At 44.1% G+C, this 12,526-nt stretch overlaps 1 protein-coding gene across 1 annotated transcript in view; it reads left to right on the top strand.

Moving 5' to 3' along the window:
• The window catches only part of slc25a26 (solute carrier family 25 member 26), a 188,893-nt gene that overhangs the window by 134,223 nt on the left and 42,144 nt on the right, over positions 1 to 12,526 (top strand). The gene's annotated exons all lie outside the window — the stretch shown is intronic.

Here is a 12,526-nt window from a genome sequence, read left to right on the forward strand (position 1 = left end):
ACACACACACACATATACACACACACCTAATTTAGCTCTAGCACTAGAAAATGGGAAACTACACCCTGCTGTAATAGGTTGCCACGGCTACCATAAAACAGCTGCAATTTGTCATGAGCCTTGAGTGTGGCCACCCCCCAAACTCTCTCTCTCTGTCTCTCTCTTTCTGTCTCATTATCTCTCTCATTCTCTCTCAATCCCTCTCTCTCTCTCTGTTTCATTCTCTCTCTCTCTCTCTCTCTCTCTCTCTCTCTCTCTCTCTCTCTCTCTCTCTCTCTCTCTCTCTCTCTCTCTCTCTTTCTTTCTCTGCCTCATTCTCTGTGTCATTCTCTGTCTATCTCTCTCTCTCCCTCTCTCTCTCTCTCTCTCTTCATTGTCTGGCCCTGGACACATAAAAAGACGCTTCTCTTTGAAAAGCCGGTGTTTTGTGAGGTGACATCATGTCTCAAGGGTGCAGGGAGGCGGGCAGTCGGACATTCCATCAACGTTAGTCCCTAACGGGCGAGCTACACTACGTGGAGAGGACAATACACTGCACAGCTGTGTGTGTGTGTGTGTGTGTGTGTGTGTGTGTGTGTGTGTGTGTGTGTGTGTGTGTGTGTGTGTGTGTGTGTGTGTGTGTGTGTGTAACGGAACTGAGCTCCTCACCCTCTCCCTCTGTGTGTGAGAAGTCGTCGTCATTCACAAGTGTCTCTTTGTCCCTCAGTCAAAGGCTCTCTCTCTCCAGACCATCTGGACACAGCCGTTACAGCATTACTTTACTGCAGGAATCTGGAACGCTTCTCCACTCCTCCTCTCCTCTCCTCCCCCCTCCTCTCTTCTTTTCTTCTCCTCTCCTCTCTTCTCCTCCTCTCCTCTCTTTTCTTTTCTCTTCTCTTCTCTTCTCCTCTCCTATCCTCTCCTCTCCTCTCTTCTCCTATCCTCCTTTCCTTTTCTGTCATCTCCTCTCCGCTTCTCCCATCTCCTCTCCCCTCCTCCCCTATCTTCTCCTCTCTTCTCTCCTCTCCTTTCCTCCCTTCTCCTCTCTTATCCTCTCTTATCCACCCCGCCAGCTTCTCCCACCCTCTGATACAGCCAATTGTATCAGTGCAGACGGCCAGCCAAGCTGGTGACAACCCCGGAGCTGTGAGCTGGATTCGAACAGGCGAACCAAGCTCACAGCTCCGGGGCTGGTGACGAACGCAATCTCCGCTCGACCACCTAACCGCCCTTATGCTCTCCTGTTTTAACTTTTTCCGATTTCTCCATTGACTACCATAGTCAAATCGGACAGGAAAAAGTCACTGCCTATCTGCACTTTCACTCAATAGTGACAGCAGGGTGATGATGATTTATATTATCTTTGAACCCACAGGGACTGGACAAATTAAGGAGAGAGGAGAGACATCTAAATCTCATTAAGTCCCTTTCAAATGAATTGAGGACAAAAGACAAACTTATTTCACAAATGGTCATTTAAGGGTTGTAGACCTCATTGATATTCAACCAAATATTTTTTTAATGGCAACTTTATTTATGTATAATAAATTACCTTTGTTCCCCTACAATGTGGGGCGAACAATATGTAATAAAAGGGCTAACGTGGCTACACGATTCACCCAATATGAGAAAGAAAGATGTTCCTTTATTTATCCCATTGGGAAAATTCAGCCATTATAGCAGCATGGGGCAGGTGGAGGGGAGGTCTATGGAGAGTCTATGGCTGAATGTGTTTCTCATCCTAGCTAGCTCATCATAGAGAGGGCGGGAGGGTTCTCCAGGAGAGCGTCCAGCTTCCTTCTCATCCTCCTCTCTACAACCACCTCTAGTTTGTCCAGTTGACTCCCACTATGGAGCTAGCCTTCCTCACCAGCTTGTTCAGCATGACTCCCACTATGGAGCTAGCCTCCCTCACCAGCTTGTTCAGCTTGACTCCCACTATTGAGCTAGCCTTCCTCACCAGCTTGTTCAGCTTGACTCCCACCATGGAGCTAGCCTCTCTCACCAGCTTGTTCAGCTTGACTCCCACTATGGAGCTAGCCTTCCTCACCAGCTTGTTCAGTTTGACTCCCACTATGGAGCTAGCCTTCCTCACCAGCTTGTTCAGCATGACTCCCACTATGGAGCTAGCCTTCCTCACCAGCTTGTTCAGCATGACTCCCACTATGGAGCTAGCCTTCCTCACCAGCTTGTTCAGCTTGACTCCCACCATGGAGCTAGCCTCCCTCACCAGCTTGTTCAGCATGACTCCCACCATGGAGCTAGCCTCCCTCACCAGCTTGTTCAGCTTGACTCCCACCATGGAGCTAGCCTCCCTCACCAGCTTGTTCAGCTTGACTCCCACTATGGAGCTAGCCTTCCTCACCAGCTTGTTCAGCATGACTCCCACTATGGAGCTAGCCTTCCTCACCAGCTTGTTCAGCTTGACTCCCACTATGGAGCTAGCCTTCCTCACCAGCTTGTTCAGTTTGTTAGTGCCTCTTGAGTTGATGTTACCCCCCCAAGCATACCATAGTAAGAAAGAGGATGCTGGCTACTACAGACTAGTAAAACAACTGCAGAAGCCTATTGCACACATTGAAGGACCAGAGTCTCCTCAGGAAGAACAGCCTGCGCAGAAGACCTCTGTGTTGTCCGACCAGTCCAGTTTATTGTTCAAATTAACTCCCAGGAACTTGTAGGTGTCCGCCATCTCCACCTCCTCCCCTCAGATAATGATGGGAGTTGGGGACCTCTTAGTCCACCATAGTCCACCATCAGCTCCTTGGTTCAAGTTCAAGTTCTTTAATAGTTGTCATACAGAAGTACAGGATACTTTCATACAAAATGCTTCTTACTGTTACGCTCCAGAGACAGGTCTTGCTGATGTTCAGTGGGAGGTGCTTGTAGTCGCACCACCCTACAAAGCTCTATACTCATCCTGGTTGTCTTCTGTGATGTAACTAAGTAGGGGTCACATACTCCAGTTGAAGCAGAAGTCGAAGGTGTAGACGGTGAGCAGGAAAGGTGACAGCATATGTCCTTGGTCCTTGCCATGGTCCATCCGCATCACTGTGAGCTTCTCCTCGAGCTACAAAGGCTGGATTGATGATTCTCACTGCACTGCACAGCCTCTCCAGGTGCACGTAGGCTCTGTGGAGCATGGAGATAATGGAATCCTCCACACGGATGTTTGCCATAGTTCCGCTGCAGCCCAGTGGAGAAAGTGGGAGCCCTGTTGGCATCATGTCATGTAGTACGGTATAGGGCTCTACCGAATAGTTCGAAGCTTCGTTCATAATGTTGACATTCGAATTCTAAATCAACATTCGAATTTTTTATTTTTTTATTCACAGTTGCAGATAAAAATTAGGCTACACTAATATTATAGTATTATACTATTATAGTATATGACTCATCATAAAAAAAAATTAATAAACATTTATCATAAATGATGTAGCCTATCTGCATCCGCTTGGCACTCCATCTAATCAAGACGTCACCATCACTTTCGTACCAACCGTGCCCTTATTGGATTATTTATGTTGACGAAACTGATGTTATATTCATTAACTCATTGGACGTCAGACCCGATGATAGTCGGGTTATCTCGCCAGCGGTTGAACGCCATACCAGAGTATAGTCTGGTTTTCATCGTTATTTCTTTTATTTGATTTTTTTATTTGAAACCTTTTTTCACACCGGGTGTTAAATTTAATTCCCTCCGGGCGCAGGGTTAGGGTAACCCTAACCCTAACCCTAACCCTTAACTGCTTCTGCGCCAAGAACGAGTTAACTCGTTATTGCCCGCCAATCGAATAACGCCAATAATGAGTAAACTCGTTTTTATGATCGTTATTTCCTTTATTCGCTATTGCCATTCATAATTCATCCAGCAAGGCTCTGGGAGACTCTGGCACTCTGTCTGATATTGCAATGGCTCAATACCGCCACCTGGTGGATTTTAGGCGATGTTGCACTCACTCTAAACAGGATGGTGCGTTCTGTGCATCTGTGAATATGTTCCCGGTGGAGCTCTCTTGTTACGTGGATCCAGACAAACACTCTAGTGCATTGGATCGCTTTCGAGACGCAATAATCAATATGCTATCGGCGTTTATTGTGTCGTACAAACGGAAAACGGATCTAGCAGATGGAAATCAAATAATTGGAATCTTTTCTTCTCCAGATCCATCGGCCACAGGTAAGAGGAATCCAACGGTAATTCCAGCTCGATTGTCCATTTATTTCATTGCAATCCATCAGATCAACGTATGATGTTGTACTAAAGAAAGCCGTTATTGACAATCAAGGAATCATAAACGAACCCCCCCCCCCTTTCCTTCACGCATGATGGAGCATAATGTATACCGATCATATGCATTTGAATTTTTTTATGTAGCGTGTATAGGGATGAAATTCCAATCGATTATGTATAATATGCATCGGGCCTATAACTCGCGTTCTAGGAATTACTGCAGACCACTCTAAAAACATACTTATATTCACGACGGTATTAAACGACAATGTATGAATGGAAAAATATAACGTCCCCACATCCGGAACGATAGATACCCGATGTTGAATGGGCCATAGTAATGTCGATATATAATATTAAAAAAGTTATAGCCCTGCAAAGAAGGTGAGTGACTCCATAGGCTTACAGCACTGGCAGTAGAGCTATAAGATGCTCATGATACATGGCACTCATTGTGTTAAAGAAAGTTGATTTAATTTAAAAAAAATATTCTAATTTAATCAGATTAATCACTTTATTCAAATTGAGGATTTAGTTTGAGGATAACAAATAAAAATATATAATTTTTTTTGGGATTACGTCATAAAATATGACGACAGACATTCGAAGCTTTGTTCGAATACTTCAATAGAAGCTTTGAATGTTAAAATATGACATTCGGTACAGCCCTAGTACGGTATGTCTCCTATAAGAAAATGCCATCTTCTGGCTGAGAAAAGGAGCAAACCCCAACATTGAGGTATTCTGGTGTGATGCATAGCTGTTTGTTCCGACTGGCCGAGAACCAGAAGGTTGTCCAAGTAAAATATAAGTCTTATGCCCTTATTTGTGTGTGTACATGGGTAGATTGGCAGATTTTGACCAATCAAAGTCGACTATACAAATCCTTAGTTGGGGACAGGCCTAATATTTACACAGTGTATAAATTTACACAGTGCATCAACACAGTGTATTTACACAGTGTATTTACAGTGCATCAACACAGTGTATTTACAGTGCATCAACACAGTGTATTTACAGTGCATCAACACAGTGTATTTACAGTGCATCAACACAGTGTATTTACAGTGCATCAACACAGTGTATTTACAGTGCATCAACACAGTGTATTTACAGTGCATCAACACAGTGTATTTACAGTGCATCAACACAGTGTATTTACAGTGCATCAACACAGTGTATTTATTTACACAGAACATGTTAGATCCAAAGTGCAACGGAAATAGAAAACCAACCCAGCTGTTAGTCATTGCAGTCACGCCATATCCTTCTCCTATCTAGCTAAGCTACTCTGTGAGCAGACCACACACACACACACACACACACACACACACACACACACACACACACACACACACACACACACACACACACACACACACACACAGAACTACTGTCCGGTTGCTTGGAGGGCTTGTCCAGGTGCAGTGTGACACCAAAGGTCAATGGGGTTCAAAGGTCACCCAGTTTGTTTTCCTGCCTTTGCCTCCTACTGTTTATTCATGAGAGAGAGAGGGAGGGGGCAGGATAGAGAGAGATGTATAGAGAGAGGGGGAGAGAGAGAGAGATATAGAGGAGGGGAGTGGAGAGAGATGTATATAGATAGAGAGGGGGACGATAGAGAGAGAGAGAGAGATACGTAGAGAGAGATAGAGAGGGGGGAGAGAGAGAGAGAGAGAGAGACAGATACGTAGAGAGAGATAGAGAGAGGAGGGAGAGAGAGATAAAGAGAGAGAGGGGGGGGGGGAGCTCATGCTGGACTTTGATGTGGAAAAACTAAATCTCCTTTTTAATCTGCAACCTAATGGAATACACATGACGCATCCTGACCCCCCTGCATTTGTGTGTGTGTGTGTGTGTGTGTGTGTGTCTGTCTGTCTGTCTGTCTGTCTGTCTGTCTGTCTGTCTGTCTGTCTGTCTGTCTGTCTGTCTGTCTGTCTGTCTGTCTGTCTGTCTGTCTGTCTGTCTGTCTGTCTGTCTGTCTTTGAGATCCCCATATGTGTGTGTATAGGAGAGGGTAGATAATGCGTGCAACAGACTAAACCAGCAGGGGGTCTGAATTAACATATTGGTGATCATTATTATGCTGTTACTCAATCATACCTCCAAGCCCCCTGTGCTGCCCAACTCTACACAGGACCAAGCCTCACCTTGTCATACTGCTCATGTTAGTAAAACACAATAATGGTGCAATCCATACATCTGTTTTTAATTTAATTTAAATGCTATTGTCATTCATTAATTTATTCTTCATCCACGCCAGTGATTCTGAGAGCGTACATGCACACAGTGTTCAGGGTGGAACATTAGCTATTACTAATACCCTGGTTAAAGGGAAAATCCACCCTAAAACAGAATTCCATTGTGCTAATCCAATGTTCCTGGACTAATCAATATCTATAAACATAGTTATACAACTTTCTCCCAAAGCTGGAAACCAGAGCATCGACGTGACACTTTTTGGAGTTCCTCTGTTGACAGTGAATTAGTGATTATTGAATTTGTGGGCTCATATAATTGTTATGCTCCCTAGTCTACAATATATGTCCTACTAGGGCTGGGCGATATGGCCAAAAACGTTATCGCGATAAAATAATAAAATTATTTTCATATCACTCGATATCGATAATTATCGTCGATATTATTTCTGTCAAGTTTAAAGAACTTCTTATGCCCGGCACCGTTCTTCTACGCAGTAAACACGGCCCAGTGCATAGATTATTATATTCCACCAGGGGGCAACCTACCGCCACTGGATCATATGCATTATAAAAATGGAATTAACACAGAGCCAGAGCAAGCGGTGTATCCCACGACAATGTACTAACTATCACCCTAAAATACTCCGTTCCGCCCCAATACATTGCAACGACGTCCACCGCATACCCCACACTACTCTAACCGTGGCCTCAGAATTCACGCCATACACCCACTCCGCACGTAAACTATAAAATAGCGGCGTGCAAGCTAATGATCCTAGCCAGCCTTGTTTCCAATGTACTAACTATCACCCTAAAATACTCCGTTTCGCCCCAATACATTGCAACGACGTCCACCGCGGCGCAGCATACCCCACACTACTCTAACAGTTACCCTCAGAATTCACGCCACACATCCACTCTGCACGTAAACTATAAAATAGCGGCGTGAAAGCTAATGATCCTAGCCAGCCTTGTTTACTACCCTGAGGTGCACCGCGGGTCTCCTTCGCTGTCGCCATCTCCTTCACTGATTGGTTGTTAGTGCGCGTGTGCTGATATCCAAGCTTGGGAAATTGATATATCGAAACTTTGCTACCACGTTTCATGTTTATTTCGAGCAAATAATTTATCGCGATAGTTATTGTTATCGTTTTATCGCCCAGCCCTATGTCCTACGCCATATAACCTCAGCAAATGTCCATTTTAGCCAGTTATTTTGCTTTTGCACTTTCGGCTTTGGTGAAGTTGTAAGGTCCGGCCTCTTTTGATTGACAGGCAGTGAGCTTGTTCGATTTCGAGGGAGATTACATGCATTTTCATTCCCAAATTACCAGCATACCATAAAATTACATTATGGGGCAGCCGTCATTTTCAGTGTTGTCGAGCATTTACATACACATAATGATCATAAATATTCACACAATGATCATAAACATTATACAAAACAATACAAATAAATTAAACTATACAATAAATAAGAGGACAGAATTCAGCAGCACAGAAGCCAAAGGCAGATCTATCAAGTTCAGTATAAACTCTAGACTCTTTAAATGTAAGTCTATCATTGGTTCGTGTACCATAGGGTCCAGAGGTCCATTCCAATAATGAAGTGAGATAATTTGGACACTCTCCAATTATGGTTTTATATAGACACAGATGCCAATGCAAATCTCTCTGCCAAAGAGGACCACCCAACCCCACTATACAGGACACAATGGTGAGCATTATAACTATCACCAGTGATAAATCTGATGGCTGAATGATGTATGGAGTCTAAGGGCGTAAGAGTGGAAGCCGCCGCATGTCTATAAATCACAACTCTGTCACCCAGAGCAGACAGGAAAACTGCCCCAACAACTCGTTTCCCGCTAATCACCGGGAACCTGGCTCCGTTCCTGTACAAACATCTAATCTTTTGCCTCAATTTACTGGCAAGAACGTTCACATGGTATTTACAGTAAATGTAAATCTCTCATCAAGCCAAATACCAAGGTATTTGTATACTCTTTCAGTGTCGGACCCCTTCACAGTAGATATACAAAGGTCATTGTATACTATATTTACGGCTCTAGAGAACAACATACATTTTGTTTTACTAGCATTGAGCGCCAATTTGAGACTAATAGGTGGATCTTGTAAAGCATTAAAAGAGAGTTGCGGATTCTCCTGTACGTCTATATATGAGTATTACCACAACATACTGTACTGTAATAAAGGACGAGGATATGTTAAAACCAGCACTGATGGGGTGAAAATGGAGCAGTTCCTGTCTCCTAAGTGGGTCGGACTTTTACACAGGCAGTTAACACATTCTGCGCCACGCAGTATGCCCATCTATACCACTCTCTGCCAGTGCTGTAACCCTATGGAGATGTTTACCTTGTTTGCAGGGCTATAACTTTTTAAATATTATAGCTATATCGACATTACTATGGCCCGTTCAACATCGGGTATCTATCGTTCCGGATGTGGGAACGTTATATTTTTCCATTCATACATTGTCGTGTTAGTACCGTCGTGAATATAAGTATGTTTTTAGACTGTATAGCAGTAATTCCTAGAACGCGCGTTATAGGCCCTGACGCATATTATACATAATCGATTGGCGTTTTGTTCCTATACACGCTATATTAAAAAATTCAAATGCATATGATCGCTATACATTATGCTCCATCATGCGTGCAGGAAAGGGGGGGGCTCGTTAATGATTCCTTGATTGTCACTAATGGCTTTCTTTAGTACGTTGATCGGATAGATTGCAATGAAATAAATGGACAATCGAGCTGGAATTAACGTTAGATTCCTCTTACCTGTGGCAGATGTGTCGGGTGAAAAGAAATTCCAATTATTTGATGTCGATCTGCTATATCCATTTTCCGTTTGTATGACGCAATAAACGTCGAAAGCATATTGATTCTTGCGTCTCGAAAGCGATCCCATGCACTCAAGTGTGTATCTTGATCCACTTTACAAGATATCTTTGCCGGAGGATTTTCCCCGATGCACAGAGCGCCACATCCGGTTTAGAGTGGAGTGCAACTCGCCCGAAATCCACCAGGCGGCGGTATTGAGGCGTTGAAATATCAGACAGGGTCCAGCTGGCTCCCGGAGCCTCCCTGGATGAATTATGAATGCCAATAGCGAATAAAGGAAATAACGATCATAAAAACAAGTAAACTCGTTTTTGGCGCAAGATGTGTTAACATTGGACATCACTGAACATGTCTCAAAGTTGTTTCGCACTGGATCCAAAAGTCAAAAACAACACCTTCAACTTGTCCAGATAGGTCTGCCGACAGGAGATAGAGCAGTTGTCTGGTAATCCTGAGGTTCCCAGTTCGATTCCCGCTCCTCCCGGGTCAGCGTGTCAAAGTGTCCTTGAGCAAGACACTTAACCCCTAATTGCTCCCAATGAGCAGGTCGGTGTGTGAATGTGTGAATGAATGGGTAAAAATGTGAGAAAAAAATTGTAATGCGCTTTGGATAAAAGCGATATATAAATGCAGTCCATTTACCATGATAAAGAAAGAAAAAGCCACAATCATCTCTCTAGGCAGCATGTGGCATAGTAATTAACACTGTCGCCTCACAGCAAGAAGGTCCTGGGTTCAATTCCCACTTGGGGACCCAATTCATGTGTGTGTTCCTATGTGTCGCCCATCTTACTGTGTGTGTTGCTGCAGCATGACAAATAAAGACTTCTTCTTGGGACATTGGTCACATGTGCGAACTCGTAGATGGAATGCTCGTGTATCTGAATCCTTCAATATCAGAACATTTATGTGAATGTAAAGACTTGGTTGATTTTGGAGATTGTTGGCATGAGTTCAGTAAGAACCTCCTGTTGACAACGACGACAACTACAAACGATAAACCTTTTTTTTCTTCTTTTGTATCCTGATGAGTTGAGCAGGTACAGGTCCTGTTGTCGGTGACCCCCCCTCCTCCCCACTACCTGTGCCCTTTTTGCTCTTGTCCCATCGCGTTCCTGGGAAAGGAGTGAGACGCATGACATCACAGGGATGAATGAATGAATGAAAACTTTATTTAACAGATTGCAGAATGGGTACAATACAGTATGGCTCAATACATACAATTGTTAAGGGGATGCAGACCTGAGAAAGACGTTTGTCTTGTTTCCATCAGGGTCCCCCATTTTCAATTCATATAGACATATATGACATACATGACATACAGATAGTCAGTACTGCTACATCTATACATTTATGACATACCAGATTTGCAAATACAGTACTGTTTGTGATACAGAAGGAGTCAAGAAAAGGGAGTATATACATTTGACGTAGAAACTGTACATTGGAGGAGGTTGGGTGGGGGGGGTTGGGTACATTGGGATATTGACAACCATACTGGGTAATTTACATTGGAGGTGGTTGGGGGGGGGGGGGCGGGGGGCACACTGTATAAACAAGTAACACTGTACATTGAGGGGGGGGGGGGGGAGGAGACACTGTACAAACAAACACAATTGTACATTGAACTATTGACAACCATACTAGGTAAATGACTGTACATTGGAGGGGGTTGGGTTAGGATATTTACAGGGGCCAGTGTTGAATTGCAGTCTCCCGTAGGTGTCCCTTGAGAGAGGTTTTGAAAGTGGGTAGTGATCCACATTCCTTTACAGCTTTGGGTAGGGCGTTCCACATTGATGTGGCATAATTGCGAAACGTGTTTAGTCCCTTATTTGAGCCGAATCTGGGTTTAACATGATTTGTGGAGCTCCCTCTGGTGTTGTGATCGTGGTATTCACTGACCTTTGGGAAGTATTTTGACATGTACATGGGTACCTTGGTCGTGTAGTGTATCTTGTAGACCAGGCCCATTGCAAGTTGTTGTACTCTGTCGTCTACTCTAAGCCATCCTAGGTTGTCAAAGTGGGCAGGGGTGAGGTGGGTTCTAGGAGTAAGGTCAAGCAGTAGTCTGACCAGTTTGTTTTGAGATGTTTGTAATTTTGTTTTTAGCGCCTTTGAGGTGCTTTGGTACCATGAGGTGCAAGCATAGTCGTAGTACCCCTGAATGAGTGCTCCTGCCAGAGTCTTCAGGGTGTTCTTGTTTACCAGAGAGGAGATCCGGTACAAGAATCGAGTTCGTTGGTTGACTTTTTTTATTACATTGGATGCCATTTTGTCACAGGAGAGATTAGCCTCTAGGATGGAACCCAGGTAGGTAATTTCATCTTTCCTTGTGACAATATTGTCACCCACTGTAACTGAGAAGCCGTCGGTCTTGCTGAGTTTGTTATTTGAACCGAAGAGAATGGACTCTGTTTTGCCCATGTGTAATGATAGTTTGTTATCAGCGAGCCATATGCAGATTCTGCCTAGTTCCGAGCTGAGGGTTTTTTCAACCTGTAACTTGTTCTTGTCAGAGACCAGCAGGGCTGAGTCGTCCGCAAACAGGAACAAGTTGCAGTCACAAGCTGACGACATGTCATTTGCATAAATTAGGAACAGTAGCGGTCCTAGTATGCTTCCTTGTGGAACACCACAGCTCACTGTGAGGGGGGGGGATAGGGTACCGTTTACCTCCACCATCTGTTCCCTCCCCTCAAGGTAGGATTGCATCCAGCTCACTGATAGACTATCAAAACCAATTGCTTTTAGCTTGTCAATCAGAATGGAGTGATTGACCGTGTCAAAGGCCTTTTGTAGGTCCAGCATGACCATGCCGCAGTATTTGCCTGCGTCCACCTCTTGTTTGATGTGGTCATTCAAATAGAGAAGGCATGTGTCAGTGGAGTGGGATGTTCTGAAGCCAGATTGGAATTCGTAGATTAGATTTTTTTCCGCTAGGTACTTTTCGACCTGTTCGTAGACTATTTTTTCCATGACTTTCGAGATGGAGGTGAGAATAGAAACAGGGCGGTAGTTGCCTGGGTCTAATTTGCTGCCCTTTTTGTGCAGAGGGGTCACCCTCGCAATTTTGAAGTCCTTGGGGACGTGTCCCTGTTTTATGGAGAGGTTTATTATGTGTGTGATGATTGGTGTGATGGCGGCTGCTGAGTCTCTGAGGAATTTGGAGGGGATGTTGTCATGGCCAGTGGCCTTGTTAGGTTGGAGGGCGCTCAGTTTATTGAGTACCTCAT

This window comes from Notolepis coatsorum (genome assembly GCF_963971535.1).
Source record: "Notolepis coatsorum genome assembly, chromosome: 6".
Classification (NCBI taxonomy): domain Eukaryota; kingdom Metazoa; phylum Chordata; class Actinopteri; order Aulopiformes; family Paralepididae; genus Notolepis; species Notolepis coatsorum.